The sequence below is a fragment of the Anomaloglossus baeobatrachus genome, chromosome 3 (assembly GCF_048569485.1).
Source record: "Anomaloglossus baeobatrachus isolate aAnoBae1 chromosome 3, aAnoBae1.hap1, whole genome shotgun sequence".
Taxonomy (NCBI): domain Eukaryota; kingdom Metazoa; phylum Chordata; class Amphibia; order Anura; family Aromobatidae; genus Anomaloglossus; species Anomaloglossus baeobatrachus.
This window is the reverse complement of record NC_134355.1, coordinates 355,697,572-355,721,580: the sequence shown is the minus strand read 5'-3', so window position 1 is coordinate 355,721,580 and position 24,009 is coordinate 355,697,572. Positions and strand designations below refer to the sequence as shown.

Genomic DNA, 24,009 nt, shown 5'->3' with positions numbered 1-24,009 from the left:
TCATGCTGCCATTTTTCCGAATATTACAACACCTCAAACAGCTTTCATCCTGATTCTATCCCCCGTTAGGAAACGCAAACAGACCAGGCCATCCATGAGATGTAAACTAAAACACAATTAATCAGAATTTGTCAGTTTCTTTAGTGATAGTGGGCATGGTCTGCATCGGTATGCTAAACTGTCCAACACAGCCCCATATGAAAAAGACTGTGATGTACTGTGTTGTTACACTTTTTTATAATGTCACTGTTCTACATAAGAAGTAAAAAAACTCACCAAGAACATCCATTACCCAACAAGGATCAAACAACAAATGCACTAGCAGGATGCAGTCGGCCCCCTATGATCAAGGCGGGAGCAACACAGGTGCAGAATACTGATGAGAGAACCACTCTTAAGGTCTCATTACACACAACGACGTATCTAACGATATATCGCCGGGGTCACAGATTCCGTGATGCACATCCGGCATCCTTAGCGACATTGTTGCATGTGACACCAACGAGCGGCCGTTAACGATGGAAAATACTCAACAAATCGTCCATCGTTGACATGTCATTCATTTTCAAAAAATTGTTGATTGCTGAGGATGCAGATTGTTCGTCGTTCCCGAGGCAGCACACATCGCTACGTGTGACACCTCGGGAACGACGAACTACAGCTTACCTGCGGCCGCCGGCAATGAGGAAGGAAGGAGGTGGGCAGGATGTTACGGTCGCTCATCTCCGGCCCTCTGCTTCTATTGGGTGGCCGCTTAGTGATGCCGCTGTGACGCCGCACGAACTACCCCCTTAGAAAGGAGATGGTTCGCCGGCCACAGCTATGTCGCTAGGCAGGTAAGTCCGTGTGACAGCTCCTAACAATATTGTGCACCACGGGCAGTGATTTGCCCGTGACGCACAAACGACGGGGATGGGTACGCTTGCTAGCGATATCACTAGCGATATCGCTGCGTGTGAAGCCCCCTTTAGCCTTCTTTTTCATGGAGGGAGTAGTTGCTGGTATTAAATATGCACACAGATGAGTCCCACAGATATGTGTGATGCATAGTGTCTGGCTCACACCCTATTGATGATGCCCATACTGTTAGATCAGGCAGGATGCCCAGCAATGTATAAGAGCATCCCACAGGACATACAGCTACATCCTGAGTAACAATGTGCAATGAAAAAATGATAGAAAAAGGATACTAAAGTGAGGTATTGTTCCATATTTTGACCAAAATACGTATGCTTGTAACCCAACGTCAAGGGTCCACATGATTACGAGTGTCTACAGTACATTAAAAATAATTCACACAATAGGACGTGAATTATTTTGAATGTAGTGTAGGGACTCATAAGCATAGGGACCCTTGATGTTGGGTTATGAGCTTATGAATTTTGGCCAAGATATGGACCAATACCCTACTTTATTTATAATCATTTTTTATTATTTTTTATTGCCCATTTTTTTTGCAGGGTGCAGTGAGTAGCAGATGGATGGGCACATGACAATTCCTAAGTAGCTCCTTACACAAGGCTGGCAAGAGTAGAAATGAATTCTAACAGCAGCACGGTCTGCTGGGAAAGCTGCAGTATTTAAACCTAAATGGGCATGGGCTCACAGCAGCTACAGCTGATCTGCCCTGCTATAAGCTACTGGAAACAAAAACTGAAATTAACTCATAAGACGTCAAAGGAAAGGAAACTGTCACCAGTCTCAAAACGATAGGCAGATGACCATGACAAAGAGCTTACATTCTACAGAGTAGAGAGCGAGGAACCTGCTGACTATAAGGGCTTACATACTATTGTGGAATTGCACTTTTTTGTTAATTTCACTGCACTCTGAAGTTTTTTCCCATCATAAGTTCATTATATGGTAAAATTAATGGTGTTATTAAAAATTAAAACTCAAGAAAGAAGCCATCATGTGGCTATATTGGCGGAAAATTAAAAACGTTATGGCTAGGAGAAGAAGGGGAGGAAAGAAAGAAAATTGAAAAATTGAAAATGGCTGTAGGTTCAAAAGGTTAATATTAATATAAAATAATTATAATGAATAGGTTATTATTAATATTGAGCAGAATTAATTTAAGCCTATTGGATTGGCCCCACACAACAGTCACAATCCCTAATGTGGCCTCTTGGAAAAATGAATTGTCCACCCTTGCTCTGCTTCATATAGCACTATTTTTTTGTTTTACATCTACAGATCTGCACCAGAGCACATGTGTGTTAATCATGTGACCTATCACTTGATATATCAATAGGGATCATGTGATACATCCTTTAATACATCTGGGGATCTGGGGGGGCACTTCTTCTAAACCGCTCACTGCTGTATATACTCAAAATCTGCCCTGAGTGCATTATTCACTTTATTCTGACATGATTTTTTTAAGTGAATGAATAAGTGAAGCATATAGATAGACAGATAGATACATTTTTCTACTGTTTCTGTTAGATGTGCCAATTCTGCTGCCGTACAAGGCTCTTCCTGTTGCCCTGGTGCGGTGGCAATTTAGGTAATAAGGAGTTAATGGCAGCTCACAGCTGCCACTAAGCCCTAGATTAGTAGTGGGAGACCCACACCCATCACTAATATTTAAGTGAAAGTAAATAAACCCCACATCCAAAAAATACTTTTTTTTAAATCAAAGACAAAAAAGCACCCTCTTTCACCACTTAATTAACCATCAAAACACACCTGCAGGTTTAATTTAATCCATACGAGGTCCCACGATGCTTCCAGCACTGCTACATCTGAATTCAAACTGAGCAGCTATAGAACATGACCACCCAATGTGAGGTTCAGGCAGCGATTGAAGGGAGCCGCGGGATCAGCGGTGACATCACTCAGGTGATTTGTGGTCACAGGTGAAGGACTCCAGCTGTGACCGCGGCTAACATAAGTGACATCACCGCTGAGCATGGCTTAGTCTCTACCTTGTTCTATGGCGCTCACTGTGAGCTTCAGTTGTAGCAGTGCTGGAAGCGTCATCGGACCTGCAGGAGTGTTTTGGGGTTAATAAAGTGGTGAAAGAAGATGTTTTTTTGTCTTTTATTTCAATTAAAAGATTTTTTTGGGTGTTTATTTACTTTTATTTACAGATTATTATTGGACACAGACACCTCCCATTACTAATCTTGGGCTTAGTGGCTGCTGTGGTCTGGCATTAACTCCTTATTACCTTAATTGCCACCACAACAGGGCAATTGGGAAGAGATGGGTAATGTGCCTGGACTGTCGCATCGAATAGATGTGGCAATTCCAGGTGGCTGCAGGTTGATATTTTTAGGCTGGTGGGAACCCAATAACTATCCGTACCCCAACCAGAGAATACCAGCCCCCAGCTGTCAGGCTTTATCTTGGCTGATTATGAAAATTGGGGGAATGCACACCAGTTTTTTAAATTATTTTATTTAAATAATGCGGTTCCTCCTATTTTGATACCCAGCCAAGCACATGGCTGGGGGCTGAAGCCTGTACCTGTGGCTTTATCTGTGCCGGTATCATAATTTGGGCAACCCTACACCAATTTTTTTATTTATTTATTTATTTTACTGTACGATACATGCTGTCACTCAGTGTGGTGGCACTTCTGACTGCAACCAATCACAGATGCCGGTGGGCTGGGGAAGCAGTGCATACACAATGAAGGTAATAAGTGGCCGGGAAGTGAATGAGCAGCTGCAGGAACAGTGTGACACCCACCCTAGTGACTCCGGGAATTTATCTACCAGCCCTTCGAAATGCAGGAACAAAACACAAAAAGAATTAACATGCTGCATCTTGGCTGCATCTTCAAAAATACAACCAAAAAAAGATGCACTATGCGGACAGCAAAATAGAAATCTCATAGACTTTGCTTGGGGATGGAAATGCATGCATTTGGGTGCATCTTTGTGAACACAAAACTTCCCCAACAATGTTCCAAAAACTCAGTAAATGATGCAGCGTGCAGACATAGCCTTACCATTTAATCACCTTTTTCCATCAACAAACAACCTATATAATAAACCTAGAAGGAACCTAATTTGCTTTGTACAAGAACCACATCCCACATTGTTACACTCCAACATCCCTCACCACAAGTTATGAAAGGAAGGAAATTCATACATTCTCAGATGCTTGTACTGAAGCTATTACAGCTGGTGCCTATTTGGACTCTAATAAAGATGTTCATGTTGGTTTTCTATTTGGAAAGGTTAAATTAGTTCCTAGACCTGAGCACACCATACGAATGCTTGAACTTTGTGCAACTGTAATAGCTGTAAAGATTTCAGATTTTATACAGTTCTATCTAGCTGTTCTTGTGGATGACATTTTATTTTGTACAGATAACAAGGTTTTTCTGGGGCACCAGACAAAATACTTCTATCTTTATGTTTGTAACCACATTAATAAGATTAGGAAGTTATCTGAGTCTAAACTATTGCACTCTGGCTTTATCAAGCCAGGGCTGTTAATTAAATAAGAGTGAAAGGTGGAGATAGAGGAAAATCAAGCAATTGAGATGGTGTATTTGAATTATTATCTCCGCTATGAAGCACCAAGCACCTGAAGTTGGTTTCAACAGTCATTCTGTCCTAACAGAGTCCCTTTAAGGATGTTTTCAGTCTCCAAGATGACTCACATGACTGGTATGCACCATCATACTCACTGCAGGTATTGTCCTGTGCCTGGTTAAGACATAGAGCTTTCTCATGTAACTCTATCAGCTCTCCTTCATTCAACTGTTGCTGGTGAGCCTCATCCTGGCTATAGCAATGTGCGGCCAGACTCTGCAGGAATTTGAATTCTGTTTCCTATGGAGTGTTTTCCTGTCACGGGGTGTGATGGGATCAATAGGAACAGGGGAGCCTAATTTGGCACTCTAGGGGAATCCTCGCTGACCCTGATTCCAAACCTAAAGTTAAAACCAGAACTTTACATACACTATCTAAAAAGATACATATGCATGTTTTTCTCACTATCTGACATGAAATTATTATTATTATTTATTATTATAGTGCCATTTATTCCATGGCGCTTTACATGTTAAAGGGGTATACAAAATAGGGACAAGTACAATAATCATAAACAATGCAAGGCACAGACAGGTACAGGAGGATGGAGGTCCCTGCCGGCGAGGGCTCACAGTCTACAAGAGATGGGTGAGGATACAGTAGGTGAGGATACAGTAGGTGAGGTTAGAGCTTGTCGTGCGGTGCTGTATCAGACTGAGGGTTACGGCAGGTTGTAGGCTTGTCGGAAGAGGTGGGTCTTCAGGTTCTTTTTGAAGCTTGTCAAGGTATGCGAGAGTCTGATGTGTTGAGACAGAGCATTCCAGAGTATGTGGGAGGCACAGGAGAAATCATGGATCCGATCGTGGGAAGAGGAGATAAGAGGGCAGTAGAAAAAGAGAACTTGTGAGGATCGAAGGTTATGTGTAGTAAGTACCAGGAGACTAGGTCACAGATGTAGGGAGGAGACAGGTTGTGGATGGCTTTGTAGGTCATGGTTAGGGTTTTGAACTGGAGTCGTTGGGCAATGGGAAGCCAATGAAACGATTGGCAGAGAGGAGAGGTTGGGGAGTAGCGGGGGGACAGGTGGATTAGCAGGGGAGCATAGTTTAGAATAGATTGCAGGGGTGCGAGACTGTTTGAAGAAATCAGAATAAACCTTTCCTGTTTTATGTCAATTAAGATTACCAAAATTATTTATAGTTTCAAATGCAATAATAAGACAGAGAAAGTTTTAAAACATTTTTATTACTTTCTGCAAAGTTAAAAGTTTACATACACTAAGAGTACTATGCCTTTAAACGATATGGGAACAGCCCATATGATGATGTCATGTCTTTGGAAGCGTCTGATAGGTTTATTGGCAACATCTGAGTTAATTAGAGACACACCTGTGGTTGTATTTTAATGCACACCTGAAACACACCTCTTCTTTATGTAGCATCATGGGAAAGTCAAAGAAAAAAAGAAAAGAAAGAAGACTATGTAACACTACTGAAGTGACGTCCCAAGACATCAGCCAGGAATTTAAAGCTTGGGCGGAAATGGGTCTTCAAAATGGACAATGACTAGAAGCATACTGCCAAGCTGGTTATAAAGTGGCTTAAGGATAACAAAGTCAATGTTTTGGAGTGGACCTCACAAGACCCTGATCTCAATCATATTGAAAATTTATAGGCAAAGCTGAAAAGGCAGGTGTGAGAAAGGCTACCTACAAACATGGGTCAGTTATACCAGTTCTGTCAGGAGGAATGGACCCAAATTCCTACCAACTATTGTGAGAAGCTTGTGAAAGGATATCCAAAATATTTAATCCAGTCATGCAGTTTAAGGGCAATAGCATAGGAAGAAAGCAAAAAACCAGCTTACCCACTTGGAGAACCACATCGTCCAGGAAGGTGCAAGGATCCAAGGCAGCCAGACCCAGCTGTAGATAACAACGTAGCAGAAGAAGAAAAAATCCAGCATCCAGTTCCAGACTATATTAAAATGGATTTTCTTTATTTTATCAAAAAGATAAAAACATCTTACAAATATTCCTCCATATTCATAAAAACCTTAACATGGCAGAGTGAACAAGGAATGCGGTTCGGAGTAAAAATCCTTACTCTGAACCAGAGTAAGGAGTTTTTGCTCCGAAACGCGTTCCTTGTTCACTCTGCCATGTTAAGGTTTTTATGAATATGGAGGAACCTTTGTAAGATGTTTTTTATCTTTTTGATAAAATAAAGAAAAAACATTTTAATATAGTCTGGAACTGGATGCTGAGTTTAAGGGCAATAGTATGATGATATAACAATGGTCTGCACTCAATTTCAAGAAGATGGCGGTGCACGTGAAAAGAGGGCGATGCCCTAAAGTCATATAATAATAGATTCACTGCGCTCAATATGTAAATTTGCAAGAAGGTGAAAAATCATTTATTTTAAACAGGTGATCAAGCAACATCCAACGACGTTTCGACCCACCAGGGTCTTAGTCAAGTTGCTAGGTAAAGAGATACAAAACATATGATCAAAATACAGCGAAAATTATATACAATAACTAATATATACATTTTAAAGAGATATATACAGGATATATACAAACTATGTACAGATCAAGACAATTGGTCATAAGGTACTGTCATGTTTAATTTGTTGTATAGGCTATAGTAGCTAGGTGGCATTTTAAATATAGTGTATGCAAAAAAGGTTTTTTTGCAAGAAAACAATGTAAACAAAAAAATAGCAACCTCAGTATTAATAAAACAGACAAAATTCCTGTTGGTAAAAAGGGGGGGTTATTACATGCTGGTATAGAACAATTGAGGAAAAAAAATAAAAAATAAAAAGAAACGTATACAATTGTATAGTACACCGGCTAAGATACGGTACCTGTATAATAGGTGACTGAAGGGTGAGGGATGATGTGCACTGAAGCATAGAAGTATATGGAAAAGGTGCCTGGTGGGAATAGAACATAGTAACTAACGGACATAGTACACAGAATGCAATGCATGTAACCATGGAAATAATAGAAATAATAGAAAAGGAAGTTACCTTGGGGATATATAAGTTTGTTATGCAAGCGCAGCAGCGCTGTTGCTATTAGAATCTTGTGCCCCAAGGCATAATGGAGGAGGGGGAGTATATATCTAAGATAGATAAGGATGTCAGCCAATCAGAGATCAGGAATGTGGGGGCTTGGTATAGAACATGTGATGTCACGTCATAGATGAGGACGTGGCAGTGAGAGCCTGGAGTGAATGGCTCATGCGCAGTAAAGCAGCGTTAGACATTCTGTCAGTGTGTAGGAGATACATATGCAGTATCTGCGCAAGCGTAGTAAATGTACGTAGACCGGGCCGAAAAGTTGCGTAAATATACGTAAATTGCGTAGCGTGTATCACGCACGCGCAGTGAGAGAAACCGCTCGGCTGGTGTAACAGTGTAAAGCGCTGACATGTAGAGAGGCTGGGTGAAGCCAAGAAGCGTGGGTAGTCTTACGTAATAGACGTAAGTGTCTAGAGCATGCGTAGTGAAGGGAAAAGAGAACTGGGAACAAAAGGAGAAATGTATAAGCGTAAATAGGAGCGTGGAGCTGATGTATATGAGCTGGGCATCATGAAGTGCAGGGAACTACATATAGGTGAAGGGGCTATGAGTATAGTAGGATAATGTATATAATATAAATAGGATGAATATAAAAAAGGGATAATTATGAGTGAAAGAAAAGGTAATAAAGGCAACGACCAGTAAGAGAATTGGGAGATAGGAAATAAAGAATAAAAAAACTGAAAGAAAGTGAATAGAAATAAAATGAGAACAAAAATAAAATAAAAATTTTTTTTAAATAAAAATAAAAATAAAAATAAAAATAAAAAATAAAGAATAAAAAATGAATAGGGAAAGAAAAGGAAAGAGATGAAAAAAGAAGACAGAAGAATAAAAAATGAGATTGAAAAAATAAAATAAAAAATAAAAAATAAAAATTAAAAATAAAAAATAAAAAATAAATAATAAAAATAATAATAACAAAAAATAATGAAAATAAAATAGAAAATAAGTGGAGAAAGAAAATAGAATACAATAGGAATTATAAATAAGAAAAAATAAAATAAATAATAAAGGTTAAGAAACGAAAAGGTATGTCCAAGGAGAGTTAGGAATAATGGGAAAAGAAGGAAAAGTGTCTATGAATAATGGTTATGTTGGCAAAAAGAAAGAGAATATGTAAACAATAACCAGAAAATATCATTTATAGTAAAACAGGGGGAGAAGGAGAAGAGAAAACATGAGTACTAAAAACGGTGGTGGGGAGAGGGGGGTGGGGGGGGGGAAAGAAGGAAGGGGTAAAGAGTAGAAAAGGAGGGGGTGAGAATAGCCGGTGTACTTACCAGAGGATACCAAGTCAGCGGTTCTGGGGAAGAGAAAACAAGGTCATAATATAATCAGAGACAACAAGAAAATGCTACCATGGGTTCAAAATGTTAAATCAAGTTCACGGTTCATGCCTTTAGGGTGTAGTGTTTGTAAAGTGAAGATCCAAAAGGACTCGCGGTCTTTGAGAATCCTAATATGATTACCACCTCTACGCGGTCTGGGAACCTGTTCGATCACTTGGAATCGTAACTGAGAAACCGTATGAGGGGCTGAACAAAAATGGTGTGGGATGGGAAGCCAGGTTTTCTTACACCTGATGGTGGATTTGTGTGAGGCTATCCTGTCTCTCACATGTTGGGAAGTCTCACCAACATAAAGAAGACCACAGGGGCATTTGATCAAGTAAACTACGAAATTGGAATCGCAAGTGAAAAAACCTTTTATAGGGAAACTCTTGCCAGACTGAGGATGTAAGACCACCGGGGATTTAATGACGTTAGAACAGGCTGCACAGCCAAGGCAGGGAAAAGTCCCTGTTTTTTGTGTATTCAAGAATTGTTGAATAGGCTGTCTGGTTAAACTGCCAATATCGGCTCGAACGAGATTATCCCTAATATTACGTGATCTCTTAGTGCAAATAAGAGCTGGTGCTTTAAATGCGTCAATCTGGGGGTAAGCAGTAGAAAGTAGTGACCAGTGTCTACGAATACAGGCGTAGATTTTAGGCATGATGGGATGATATGTATGCACGAATGGTATGCGTTCAGTATTGGTATTATTGTAGTTACGTGTAGGTGTGGTTCTCTGTCTCTCTTGTCTTAACAAGGAGGGAGGGTAATCCCGATCTTGGAATTTTTTTGACATATCATCGAGTCTAGTAGAAAGTGTGGCGGTATCTGAGACTATCCTAGCCACTCTTTGAAACTGAGAGCGAGGTAAACTATCCTTAGTGGCTCGTGGGTGGCAACTGGAATATAAAAGTAATGAGTTGGTATCAGTAGGTTTGGTATATAAGTCTGTAATGAGAAGTCCTGTGTCATCCTTTATTATTTGAGTATCCAGAAATGAAATTTGCTGGGTACTGGATTGAACCGTGAATTGAAGTTCAGCCCTAACTGAGTTAAGTTGAGTAACGAACAGATCAAGGCATTCAGGAGAGCCGTGCCAGATGAAAAAAATATCGTCTATATATCTTAGCCAATTAGTGGCGAATTGGTCGAAAAGAATGTTAGAGTAGACGTGGTCATGTTCGAAACGATCCATGTAACAGTTGGCATACGCTGGCGCCATATTAGAGCCCATGGCTGTGCCCCGTATTTGGAGGTAATATTGATCACCAAACAAAAAGAAGTTTTCATGGAGAACTAGTCGCAGGATATCCAAGCACAGTGAAACTGAGTTACTAGATAAATCAGAATCCACAAGCAGAGTCTTTACCGCCTCTATACCTTTGGAATGTTCTATTGATGTGTAGAGGCTTTGCACATCAAGAGTCACTAGTAGACTGTGGGGAGGAATTGATTTCAAATTATGAATAATTCTGAGGAAATGACTTGTGTCAAGTATAAAAGAACGTAATTTTCTTGTTAGTGGTGTCAAAATTTTTTCTAATGGACAGGGGGGATAGGATCGAGTTAGTAGACGCTACAATAGGGCGACCAGGGGGAGAAGATAGAGATTTGTGTATTTTTGGTAAAGCATAGATGACAGGAGTGATAGGATGTATATTGGTCAAGAAGTCCACGGTTTTTTGGTCTATGGTATTCAATTGTAAATAGTGACTTAAGCAAAGTTGTATTTTGTTCCGTATAGAGGATGTAGGATCATTGGGAATAGATCGGTATGTGTCACTATCACTTAGCTGTCTGCGAATCTCAGCTAAATAGGCATGTCGATCTAAAATAACTGTAGCTCCACCCTTATCGGCGGGCTTGATAATTATATTTTTATTGTTTTTTAGTGAATCAATAGCCAGCTTCTCATTGTTAGAGAGATTATGTCTAATAGGCAAATGTCCTGAATGTTGTGCCCGGATAATGTCCCTGATGTCTCTGTCTAACAAATCAATGTAAGTTTCGGTAGCATGGTAAGTAGAAGGTGGTTTATACGTACTAGGTTTTCTCAGGCCGTAGTGTGATATGGATAAATCAGGTGACGTACTGCATACGGCAGGTAGTTGAGAAATAGACATAACATTAGAAATACCAAAATGCGTTTTGAGTCGTAGATTACGGTAAAAACGTTGCAAATCTTTTTCCAGTTGGAATGTATCCCAACGAGGAGTTGGGCAAAATGATAAGCCTTTTTGTAGGACATTGAGTTCAGTTGGTGATAAGTTATATGAGGAGATATTGACTACCAGGTTTGATTTCTTACCTGGGTCTGGGAGCGCGTGTTCATACGTGGACCGGGACCGGTAGGCGGACCGCCTTGTGGGTAGCCTCGTCCTCTCTTTTGAGATAAAAAACGAGGTGGTAGCCGGGGTCCAGAAGAATTGTCGCTGTCGGAGCCGGAGGTTCCGTAGGATCTTGGTCCAGGGGGTCTGCGCCATGTGGTGGATCCGGAGGGCTCGCTCCATCTGTATACTCTGTTGGTTAAATAATCTTCAGTATCCCTCTGAAATTTTTGTTTTTTGCGGTCCTGGAGTACCTGGCGGTGTTCCTCAAGGATAGATTAAGTTCTGGATTTAAGGCTGTCCCAATCAGATGGAGACAATGTTGATGTTAATTGTGTCTCGATGGCAGTGATTTTTTCTTGTGACTCTATAATAGCCCCTTGGAGGTATTCAATGTTCAACAGAATAAGATCAAGGGAGCACTTGTTAAGGATCTGCTGGAATCGATCACAGAACTTCTTTTTGTCTGAAAAAATGGTAGGTCTTAAATGGCTTCTAAGGCCCCGAGGAATTTTGTTCTGCCTATAATACTCAGCCAACGTTGCACAGTGGAGATCATAGGACAGTAGGCGTTTTCTTTCCTTCTCGTAGTCACGACTCCGTATTTCACTGGTGGGTGTGGAAAGAAACTCACCAGACGAAGTTACACGTGAAATGATCTGTGTGGCTTCTGTAGCATTATAAGCAAAGGTTGAAGTCATCATTTAGGAGTGGTGCAGGTAGACCAAACAAAGACTATGATGATATAACAATGGTCTGCACTCAATTTCAAGAAGGTAACTTCCTTTTCTATTATTTCTATTATTTCCATGGTTACATGCATTGCATTCTGTGTACTATGTCCGTTAGTTACTATGTTCTATTCCCACCAGGCACCTTTTCCATATACTTCTATGCTTCAGTGCACATCATCCCTCATCCTTCAGTCACCTATTATACAGGTACCGTATCTTAGCCGGTGTACTATACAATTGTATACGTTTCTTTTTATTTTTTATTTTTTTTCCTCAATTGTTCTATACCAGCATGTAATAACCCCCCCTTTTTACCAACAGGAATTTTGTCTGTTTTATTAATACTGAGGTTTCTATTTTTTTGTTTACATTGTTTTCTTGCAAAAAAACCTTTTTTGCATACACTATATTTAAAATGCCACCTAGCTACTATAGCCTATACAACAAATTAAACATGACAGTACCTTATGACCAATTGTCTTGATCTGTACATAGTTTGTATATATCCTGTATATATCTCTTTAAAATGTATATATTAGTTAGTGTATATAATTTTTGCTGTATTTTGATCATATGTTTTGTATCTCTTTACCTAGCAACTTGACTAAGACCCTGGTGGGTCGAAACGTCGTTGGATGTTGCTTGATCACCTGTTTAAAATAAATGATTTTTCACCTTCTTGCAAATTTACATATTGAGTGCAGTGAATCTATTATTATAAGGGCAATAGTATGAAATACTAATGAAATCTATGTAAACTTTTGACTTTGCAGAAAGTAATAAAAATGCCTTAAAACAGTATCTCTCTCATTCTTCTGATATTTGGCAAATATAAATAATTTTGGTAATCCTAATTGACCTAATGGGAAAGGTTTATTCTGATTTCACGTCAGATAGTGAGAAAAACTTGCAAATGTATAATGTGTATTCTTAGATAGTGTATGTAAACTTCTGATTTCAACTGTACACCAGAAGGTGGCGATGTTTGGGCCGTCTTCCTTACCCTAACTTCTAAACAATACTGGTCTAGTGACCCCTCTCCCCCACCCAGGAGAGGGCCGGGAGAGGAGTGATTAATCCCACACAATTAAACAGACGGGGGGAAACAAAACGCATACAGCAATTACTCACAGAAGTATAGATAATATGTGATCAGGAGGAAACTAAAGGAATGGCAAAAATAATCAGACAACAAGAGTATTTCCACTACACACCAAACAGCAAACAGAAGATCCACAGCAACAGGATATCAAAGCTCAAGGACTAGGATCACAAAAGGTATAATTGGAATGGGAGGCTAGGTTTCACCTGTGATAGGTCTGCTGCAACCTCCAAGCCTGTCTGTGCAACTCAATTGCATGATCGTGTGTGTCTGACTCTGTTGTGTGAACAGCATCAGGAGTAGTCTTCTTGACACTTGGAAAGTTTTGAGCCAGACACTGCGTAATAATTCCCTGACCAATCCCCTTCCAGTACTCAATATTTCAGTCAGCGCCTACCTTCACACAGGTGCCTTTGGTGACTGTTTGGTCTGTCCTTTTAGTCTCTTCTGTTGTACCTGATCTAAAGTAAGGTCCTTTTCTATTCTCCTCAGGGTTCTGTAGATATGTTCTTTCAGTTTTGTCTCTCCTGTTTTTGCCCTTGCTTGCCTCCCATTTATTCTGACATCTCATCTCCTGTCGTCGCCTAATTTTCCTGTACCTGTGTTGTTTGCCCCAAAAATTGAACTGTCTGACCATGTCTCTTTAATTTGCCTTGTATGTCTCTTGCATCCTCTGTTTAGCTGTTGCTGGCCTGGGGACTGTCTTGGAGCAGCAGCAGGTGACTAACTGAGGAGGCTCAAGCATATCCTCACCATCAGAGGCCCTAGCAAAAAACATTTAGCCACTTAGTTATGCCCCTCCAGAGTAAGCCCGGCCCATGGCACAGTGATTCAACATCCACCAACCATCACAATAAAATCAGGTCATGGACCCCACGACACTCCCATAGATCTTGGGATTTTTTTTTTAACTCGTATATTGGCCCATGTCTGAGCCTGTGTCTGAACCCATATCTGAGCCTAGCTTTGGGCTGTAGGATGCTTCCTGCATTCTGGCGGCTTCTTGCCCCTTTACCTTCTGGTCTGTGACATTCTATATCTCCGGAGTCTTATATGCCTGCCGTCCTTAGTCTTGGTGATATTCTTCTAGTCTGTTTGCAGTTTCCAAGATGTCTGTCTGGCCATGTGCAGCTTTTTGGGTTGTTAGACTTCAGTTTACTCTGTGGATTCTTTTGCTTTCTGCCTGCGATTATAAGTTTGATATAATAGGACAAGCTTGGAACCTTTATTTATTTGGACATTTTTGGGCCATAGGAAGTCCCAACATGTAAAACCAGATGAAGCTATACAGACAGAATTTAATGAGCAGTGTTGTAGACATACAATTCATGAATGCAGTTTTATCAATGCTCTAATATGATTTCTCACCATTAGAATAAAGTAAGTGATATATTAACATGTGCCTGAAGAGAATTACAAACTTATTGAATGTAATACCAGGATTTCTTGCCAGATAATGGTTGTAAGTGGATCCTCAACCCTTCAAACGCTTTCAATATGGCCAGTTTATAGGAAAGAATGATAGACCACACTCCAAAGATATGGGATTCAACTTGAATTTACTCTTGACTTTATTCAACTTCCTAACCAACGTATTCTATATTGTCAACTCAAGACATCTTGTTCCTGTATATGTGGATAAAAAAATCTCTTGCTCTTCTTATTTCTGCAACTCTCCTTACTTGGAACTGTTCCTACCTCATCTGTCCGGTAACATCAATTAGAGACAGAGAAAAGGCGCTATATCTTGCTGTTTTTGCAGTTACCTTACTCTGCTCCAAAGATGAAGACTATGACAGCATGTCAAATCAAATATGTAAGTAGGGGATCTTGGTCTCATGAAAAACCAAAGATAAAAAAGCAAAAACATGCATGGTAGATGGCAGGTGCGTACATAGAACTCATGAGGCCCCAAAGCAAGTCTTTTTAATGGAATAGAGCTCAGTTAAGCCACTTTTTAAAAAGGAGTCTTCTGATGAGTTTACTGATTGTTTCCTGTAGCACTCAGGTTAATATTGAATATTTTTTTTAAATTTGACATGCTTTATATAATGTTTCTTTGTGTATTAATTACTTGGACAGTCAATTTATCATCAGTTAATACCTGTATTTCTTTTCTTTTGTTGCAAATATTTGTTTCTATTCACCAATGTATGCCAGGATTCCTCCGCTCAGTATGTGTTAGATGCAATGTGTGGCTGTTTGCTGCACTATGGAATCAGGGTATGTTGAGCTGTGAGTTTGGTAGTGACACCTCAGTTGTCCAATATAGTGCTGGGGCCTGCTTAGATGTTGGTGAGTTAACTCACAGGTTAGCTTTCCAATCTGTTAGCATGAGGTGTTGTTTTTTTAGGTGTTCCCTGATTTCTGTGATTGCCCTGATACTTAGCTGAGCAGTTTATCCCAGAACACTGCCAGTCCAACTATTCTGCTCAGTGGTGCTTTGGCTTAGTTTATTTATGCTCTGTTTTCTACTGTTGTTGGAGATTGGACCTCATCTGACCTTCCAATTGCCTTGTCCTATGGCTCTGATCTACTACCCTCAGACCATGACCTGACTACACTTCTGTTTATCCCCTTAATACTTGACATGCTCTCCTTGTATCTGACCCTGAAACATTTGACTACCTTGCCTCACGACTTGTTCTTGTAGTGACTTGCATCACATGTGCTGGAAATCATGTAAAAAAAGTGACAAAAGTAAAAAAAGAAAAAAAACTCACTGCAATAGATAATAAGTCTTACTCCATATATCAATAGTAGTCCTCATAACACACTGCAGCCCAAAGCAGATTGAATGCAGGAAAGGGCAAATTCCATCAGGAAAAACGTTACGAGGAATCCACTTGGATAAAAAGTTGATACTCACAGGCCGTTACTCTGATGCATTTCCGGCGCCTCCCGCGTCCTTAATCATAGATAATGTGACAGCTTGGCATACAAAATTTAAGACCATGAGTAACCAATAGGAATGATTTATTTTACATTTGACATAAAATAAACATTTGTTATTGATAAACAATAATGCTTTCAATACAAAAACATAGCGTCATTGCGTAAATTCATGCCATTTGGCTGCTTAGTGTTCAACTTTAAAATTGAATACATTTCTCTCAGAAAAATCTTTTTCCTCCAGTTTCTGCCTTGTGTCGGGCATGTAACCCTTTCAATGCCAAAACGCCGTTTCAAAATGCACTGTTTTTACCCGTTTTTACCCGATCGTACCCGCCCCTGTCGGTTGTGCGTCACGGGCAAATCGCTGCCCGTGGCGCACAACATCACTAACACCCATCACACGGACTTACTTTCCCTGCGACGTCGCTCTGTTCGGCGATCCGCCTCCTTTCTAAGGGGGCGGGTCGTGCAGCATCACAGCAATGTCACGAGGCAGCCGTCCAATAGAATCGGAGGGACGGAGACGAGCAGGACGTAACCTCCCGCCCACCTTCTTCCTTCCGCATTGCCGATGGAGGCATGTAAGGAGATGTTTGTCGCTCCTGCGGTGTCACACATAGCGATGTGTACTGCCGCAGGAACGACAAACAACATCGTACCTGTCGCAGCAGCGATATTAAGGAAATTAGCGACGTGTCAACGAGCAACGATTTTTCACGTTTTTGTGCTCGTTGATCGTCGTTCATTTGTGTTACACGCTGCGATGTCGGTAACGGCGCCGGATGTGCGTCACTAAGGACGAGACCCCGACAATATATCGTTACCCTTTACTCTTTTTCCATTTACAATATTTAGAAAACAAGTGATATTAATTTAGGAAAGATTATGTGCGACTTTACTTTGAAGGCTTGGGGCAGATTTACACACCATGCACTCTATGTTAGCATTAAAGTAAAGGTAGTCACATTTATCGCTTTTTAGGAACACTTTTAATCTAGAATTTTTATCTGAGCATACCTAATAGAACTGTAAGTCCAAAGGCTGACAGCAAATTTCTTTAAATGCACAAGGGAACAGTAACTGTAGAATAAAATGATTCTCTCTGAGTATTTACAGTACATTTAAACACTTAAGTTATTGTAGACCCTTCTTCTTTACTGTTTGCTATTAACTGAGTGGCACGGCAAATGTATTCTGCTTACAGCAGCAGTAAAATATGTTACCAAAAGCATAACACTTTGTTCTTTCTTTCCACACTAGTGAGCTTATTCAGAAAACAATGTGCAGCTATATCCATAGTTTAAAAACCTTGAAATGTGAGGTCATGATTGAAAGAATTTTGACTTTCATTATTTCCGAAATAGACTGAGGGCTATATTATATACCAGCAGATATTTGATGCACAACCGATGCAATGTTCAGTCAATAAAACAGCACTGAAATAATGAATGGAAAGGGATATAATTTATCCATTGGCAAATATGTAAGGATAATTAAAATATTGTCCAGCTGAGGAAAATAAATTAGAATCATATAGTGTAATATGTCGAAATTAACAAGAAGGAAGGAACCATGGGTGTACCTAGTAGGGTACAGATCATGTGTTATTAAACTTTTACTTAACTACCAGTAGGGTAATAGGGTAGGAATGTAATGGTCTGAAAGAGAGAGATTCATTTAAAGGGAATCTGTCAGCAGGTTTTTACTATTTAATCTGAGAGCAGTATAATATAGTGCAAAAGAGCCTGATTACAGGGCTATGTAATTTATTATGCTGTAGTTTAAAAAAAAAAAAAAAAAAAAATCTGTGTTTTATTAGTTTAGATTATCATTGCCTGACAAAGTATCAAATGCGGCCAGTCAGGCTAATCTATATAACCTCGCCTTAACATTAAAAAACAGAAAATTGTCAGTCATTGGTGTGGGAGGGGTTATAAACAGCTCAGCATTCTAAGCACTGATACATATACAACAGAGAAAACAGGGACTATATCAAAACTTTACCAAGCGGTCCATTAAGGAATACACAGCTGGATTCAGGCTTTCCACCCCTACATGACGCTGCTCTCAGATTACATAGGGAATAACCTACTAACAGATTCACTTTAAACTGGGGATTGGAATTGCAGTACGAGGGGCTGTTGATAAGTCTTTGGCTTTACCCAGAAATAAACGAGATAGGATGATGAAACTTTACAATTATTCCACATACTTTCCATTGATGTCAACAAACGTCTTACATCATTATTCTAAGTTCTGTAAGCCTAGCAATAAGGAGAATTTTAGTTGTGCCTGAAACTAGGCATCCGTAGCAGCCATGGCATCAGAAATTGGTGTGAAATTTGGTACCCTTGAGGTGTTTCTTAAGGTTTGGAAACAGATGATAGTCTGAGAGAGCTAGATCTGGTGAATAAGGTGGGTGGTCAACCAGCTGGAAGCCCAGCTCTGCCAGTTTTGCTGTGCTCACTTGTGCAGTGTGAGCAAAGGCGTTGTCTTGCAGGAACTAGATTCCTTTGCACAGCTTGCTTCATCTTCTGGCCTTCAGAGCTGCCTTCAATTGGTCAAAAAGTTTAATATAATACCTTGCATTGATAGTGAAACCCTTTTGAAGGTAGTCCACTAGCAGCACGCCCTCTTTATCCCAGAACACAGACTCCATCACCTTAGTGGCTAATTTTTGCACCCTGAACTTCTTTAGATGAGAAGAACCACTGTGCCGCCACTCTTTTGACTGCTCCTTGTTTGCAGGGTCAAACAAATAAATCCAGGTTTCATCCATACTGACCAGTCAATCCAGGAAGTTCTTATCAGTCCGGAAACACTGACAAATGGGCAGGGAAGTTTTCACTCACATGCTTCTCTGATCTGTTGTCACATCTGGGGATGCATTTTGCAGATAGCTTCCTCATGTACAAATCTTCATGGATAATGACACAAACATTTTCTTGGAAATCGCCATGATGTCTGCTATTGCTTTAGCTGAAATTCGTCGATTCTCCAATATGAGGTTTTGCACAGCATCAACTATCTCTGGAACAACAACCGCTTTCAATTGTCCAGGACGTTCCTCACCATTGGTGGTGAAGTGACCCAATTTAGATTTTACAACCCAGTTCTTAACTGTGGAATATGAAGGGCATTGATCCCCCCCAATGTCTGCGACATATCACCATGAATATCCTTCGTGGACTTTCCATGTACAAATAAGAATTTTATCACTCCCCTGCTCTCAGTTGCTGTAAATATCACATTAGACTCCGCCATTTTGTTTTCCCACGTGCGTAGAGCACTGTTGTCACAAGCAACAAACACAAAATTTTGAAAACATATATTAGACACATAAGGCTTTCATGTGATGTAACATTTGTTACCATAGAAACAAAAAGAAAATCACAAAGACAAAGACAGCCCCTTGTACTTTACAATATCAGTACAATTTCTAGTGAGGGAAATAAGTTTTAAACACATCACTAGTGATGAGCGAGTACTAAAAAGCTCGGGTGCTCGAAGCTCGGGCCGAGCCTCCCAAGATACTCGTGTACTCGGCCCGAGCAACGAGCCCAATGTTATCCTATGGGAGACCCGAGTATTTTTGTGAAATGACCTCCCGGCAGCATGGAGAAACCCTAAAAATGTCACAAAAGTCTCAGAAGAGTGCTCAAATGACATGGCAACAGCATGGGGAAGACCCCTTGAAGCATTTATCACTCAAAAGTCACAGCTGTGAACAATTTTGTCCGCGTTTTACGCCATTTTTACGGACTCACCAGAAAACCTTCCAAAATGACCCCAAAATGATTTTTCATGGCGGAAATGTTAAGGGCACATACCCAATAGTGAGATAGAGCTGGTGTATGTTACTTTTTGAGATCAATACATGAAAGATTTTACGTGAAAACATTGTGTGGCACTCCGATGTCCCTGAGAAGAGACGTACATGAAGGCCTCTTGAGTCTAATGTGCCCATTTTGAGGAAGTGAGTCTTTGTAGTATTTTCCTTTGCCAGGGCAGTCCTAAATTGTGAGGTTCACCAATGCCCCTGCATACAGACGTGCATGAGGGCCTGTAAACCTGAAGTGCCCATTGGAAGGAAGTGGGTGTATTATAGTATAGCCCTTAGGCAGGGAAGCCAAACATTGGGAGGCTCCACGTTGTCCCTGGATAGAGACGTGCATGAAGGCCTGTAAACCTGAAGTGCCCATTGGAAGGAAGTGGGTGTATTATAGTATAGCCCTTAGGCAGGGAAGCCAAACATTGGGAGGCTCCACGTTGTCCCTGGATAGAGACGTGCATGAAGGCCTGTAAACCTGAAGTGCCCATTGGAAGGAAGTGGGTGTATTATAGTATAGCCCTTAGGCAGGGAAGCCAAACATTGGGAGGCTCCACGTTGTCCCTGGATAGAGACGTGCATGAAGGCCTGTAAACCTGAAGTGCCCATTGGAAGGAAGTGGGTGTATTATAGTATAGCCCTTAGGCAGGGAAGCCAAACATTGGGAGGCTCCACGTTGTCCCTGGATAGAGACGTGCATGAAGGCCTGTAAACCTGAAGTGCCCATTGGAAGGAAGTGGGTGTATTATAGTATAGCCCTTAGGCAGGGAAGCCAAACATTGGGAGGCTCTACGTTGTCCCTGGATAGAGACCTGTTAGGTTCTTAGTGCCTCCGTGCTTGCATTTAAAAACCGCACGTGTGTGCCTGTTGGTGGCAGCTTTCCGCTGCATTTGTGTGAGTTTTGCACAAACTTGGATATAACACACAAGTCTAGTGAATACACATCAGCACAGCATTGCAAAATGCGCAAGGGCGTTGTCAACGAACAAGGAAGTGGACGTGATGGTGGTGCAGGCAGACACCGAGGTTGTGTGCAAGCTCTAATTTCGCCACAACAAAGGGCCACATCTAGTCGCTCGCACGTCCTGTCCCAAATTCTTGGGGACCGCAGCAGTACACCCCTCTTGAACCAAGACCAGTGTCAACAGGTTGTTAGTTGGATAGCGGATAATGCTTCCAGTCAGATTGGCACCACCACAAACACTCTGTCTTCCACACGGTCAAGTGTCAGTAGCCGTGATACTGCACCGCACATTTCAGAACCTGATCCTCCTTCCTACCACCAGGCCGAGTACACGTCCACGGACATTACTGATCCCACACTTGGACACTCGGAATAGCTGTTCGTTCACGTTTCCATTCACAAATTCTGGCCTCTCGCCAGCTCCTGTTGAAGTGGGCCATGACGAGATTGTATGTACAGATGCACAAATATTTGAGCAGCCACGTTCTCACGAAGTTGGCAACGTGTCTCAACAAGGGGTGGCCGATGATGAGACACAATTGTCAGGAAGTCAGGAGGAGGAGCAGGGTGCGGAAGAGGAAGACGACGTGGTGGATGATCCAGTAACTGACCCAACCTGGCAGGAGGATATGCAGAGCGAGGACAGCAGTGCACAGGGGGAGGGAGGCGTAGCATCACAACAGGCAGTAAGAAGCAGAGTGGTGGCCCCAGGCAGACGTCAGTCAACTGTTCCCCGGAACAACACGACACAAGGTGCCTGTACAAATGTTAGGTCTTCCCGAGTCTGGCTGTAATACTATTGTATGTATTGAGGATTTCGATTGCGTTAGGGCAATGACAACCAGAGACGAGTTCTTGGTGCAAGACATTTATAATATGCAACCAGCAAATATGTACATAAACGGAACAAAAACACAGTAGAACATAAATACAGGAAATACCTTCCAGGGACTGAGCGAAAGGGAATTCCCGGTACCGCGCACCGGACTCCCCCAGGGAGACCACCAACAGCAAACCCCTATACAGGGACTGTCTGGCAATCACCCCAGAAGCCCTAAATGCGCAGCAGCCGGGACACAAAAGGGCAATAGGTAAGTCGAAAAATGTCTGTACGTGATGTGAGTCCAGAGTGGTATTAAACGGAAGGAACCGGGCAGAAGTTCCGACCAAAGACGGCAAACGGAGTCCAGGTACAGCTAGATGATACCAGATGAAGTCCAGAGTCGGTGTCGGTTGTTTTCCAAGAGGATCCGAATAACAATCAGGAACCAAAAGCAGCAGGGCAGGAGCACACAGGAAGCAGTATACTCAGGCACTGGACTAAGCTTTAGGGGCGGCTTTTAAACAGATGGACAGGAAGTAGGGCAACATAACAGAAAACTCCATGTTAACAAAGGGCAAGCTCTTTCAAAAGAAAACTGGAAAACCAGGAACTCTGACACTGGCAGTTTTTTAAGTTGGCTCCAGATGATTCTAAAAAGGCCATTTGCAACACCTGCCATGCCAGCATCAGCAGGGGTACCAAAACTAGCAGCCTGACCACCACCAGCATGATCAGGCACATGTCAGCCAAGCACCCGACTTTGTGGGAAGTACAACAGAGTCGAGGAGCAGTGCTTGCTGATGTCACTGCTACGTCTTCGCTGGTTGTGCATGCGAGCCAATCCCCTGTCCATGCTGCCTGCGAACAAGCCTCCTCCACTCCTGCACCTGCAGTTGCCTACGCAGAAAGAACACCATCATCAAGCACGTCCTTGTCCCAGCGCAACGTTCAGTTATCCATTCAGCAAACCTTTGAGCGCAGGCGCAAATACACTGCCAACACCCCACATGCCACAGTTCTAAATGCTAACATTTCGCGACTGCTTGCGCTGGAAATGTTGCCTTTTAGGCTGGTTGAGACAGAAGCATTCCGCGAACTGATGGTGGCAGCTGTCCCACGTTACTCGGTCCACAGCCGACACTATTTCTCCCTGTGTGCCGTCCCCGCATTGCATAACTAACCACGTGTCACAAAACATCACACGTGCCCGGAACAACGCTGTTTCAGCCAAAGTCCACCTAACCACAGACACGTGGACAAGTGCATGTGGGCAAGGCCGCTACATCTCGTTGACGTCACACTGGGTTAATATTGTGCAAGCTGGGACCCAGTCTGAGCGAGGGACGGAATACGTCCTTCACACACCAAGTTTTGCAGGCCCTACCTCAGTCAGGGTTTCACACACACTCTACAGCTCCGGAATGTCATGCTCCTCAGCCTCCTCCTCCTCCTGCGCATCCTGATCCACTTTACCCTCCACACCAGTCCCAAGCTGTAAGTGTCGCTGGCGGAGGAGGGGACGGTGCGCTCTCCCACTGCTCGGGTCCGGCTGACGCAGCTCTACGGCTGCTGCTGCTCGTTGGCTCGAGCGATGGCCGGATCCCGGGGACTCGAGCGGCGCTACTCGCCCGTGAGTGAAAAGGGGTGGTTTGGGTTTTGGGGATATTGTCCGTGACGCCACCCACGGTTGTGGTGATTGTGTGGACACCACCGCTGCTCTGGACGGGGATCCCGGGAGCCTGTGACAGGGAGCAGCTTTGTTGTTATTTCTCCCCTACGTGGGTAGGGGGGTTGGTTGTCCCGGGGCCTGGTGATGGGGTAGAGATGGATGACAGGCGGGTTGCGGGGCCTGATGAAGTGCATGGTCGCAGGGGCAGCGCTGTGCCGCACGGCACGGAGGTACTCACTCAGCCCAATGATGATGACACAGTTCAGGGTAAAACAAGTGGCTGGATGGACAGGTCACTCGGACGGCTGCGGTTGTTCCTCCCTGCAGGTTAGTGATGACTGTCTCTCCCTGCACCGAAGTTAAGTGTTGGTAGTGATGGTTTCCCAACGGTAACCCGCTCCCTGACCTGGATATGGGCCGGAGGAGCCCCTTTTGCCCACAGGCGCTGGCCCTGGGAGACGGTTGCCCTTGCCGGTGGCTGTGTCTCCCCTTCACGGTTGTACGGTTGCCTTCTATCTGGACTTGGCTGTTTGGAAACCCTGAGGTCCCCTTCAATAACGGATTTGGCAAATTCACGGCGACACCAAGCCTTGCCGGGATCCGAAAGTCCTCTGCCAATGGTGCTGGCTTCGCTTTGTATACCGGTCCGGTACGGCCGGGTCACCACCCGTCCACGGTCCTTACGGCAGACTCCAATCGGCCTCCACTGCAGACGGTCACCACATCCTGCCAACCTTGCTGTC

General features: G+C 42.4%; 1 long non-coding RNA gene across 1 annotated transcript; it reads right to left on the bottom strand.

The window, feature by feature from the left end:
• Positions 1-6,883: 6,883 nt before the first annotated feature.
• LOC142295291 (uncharacterized) lies at positions 6,884-11,319 on the bottom strand. Its single transcript, XR_012751409.1, has 4 exons — positions 11,231-11,319; positions 8,869-8,891; positions 7,367-7,435; positions 6,884-6,977 (listed from the first exon to the last, which is right to left on the bottom strand). It is a non-coding gene; the product is annotated as an uncharacterized LOC142295291 (long non-coding RNA).
• Between the last annotated feature and the right edge of the window lie 12,690 nt (positions 11,320-24,009).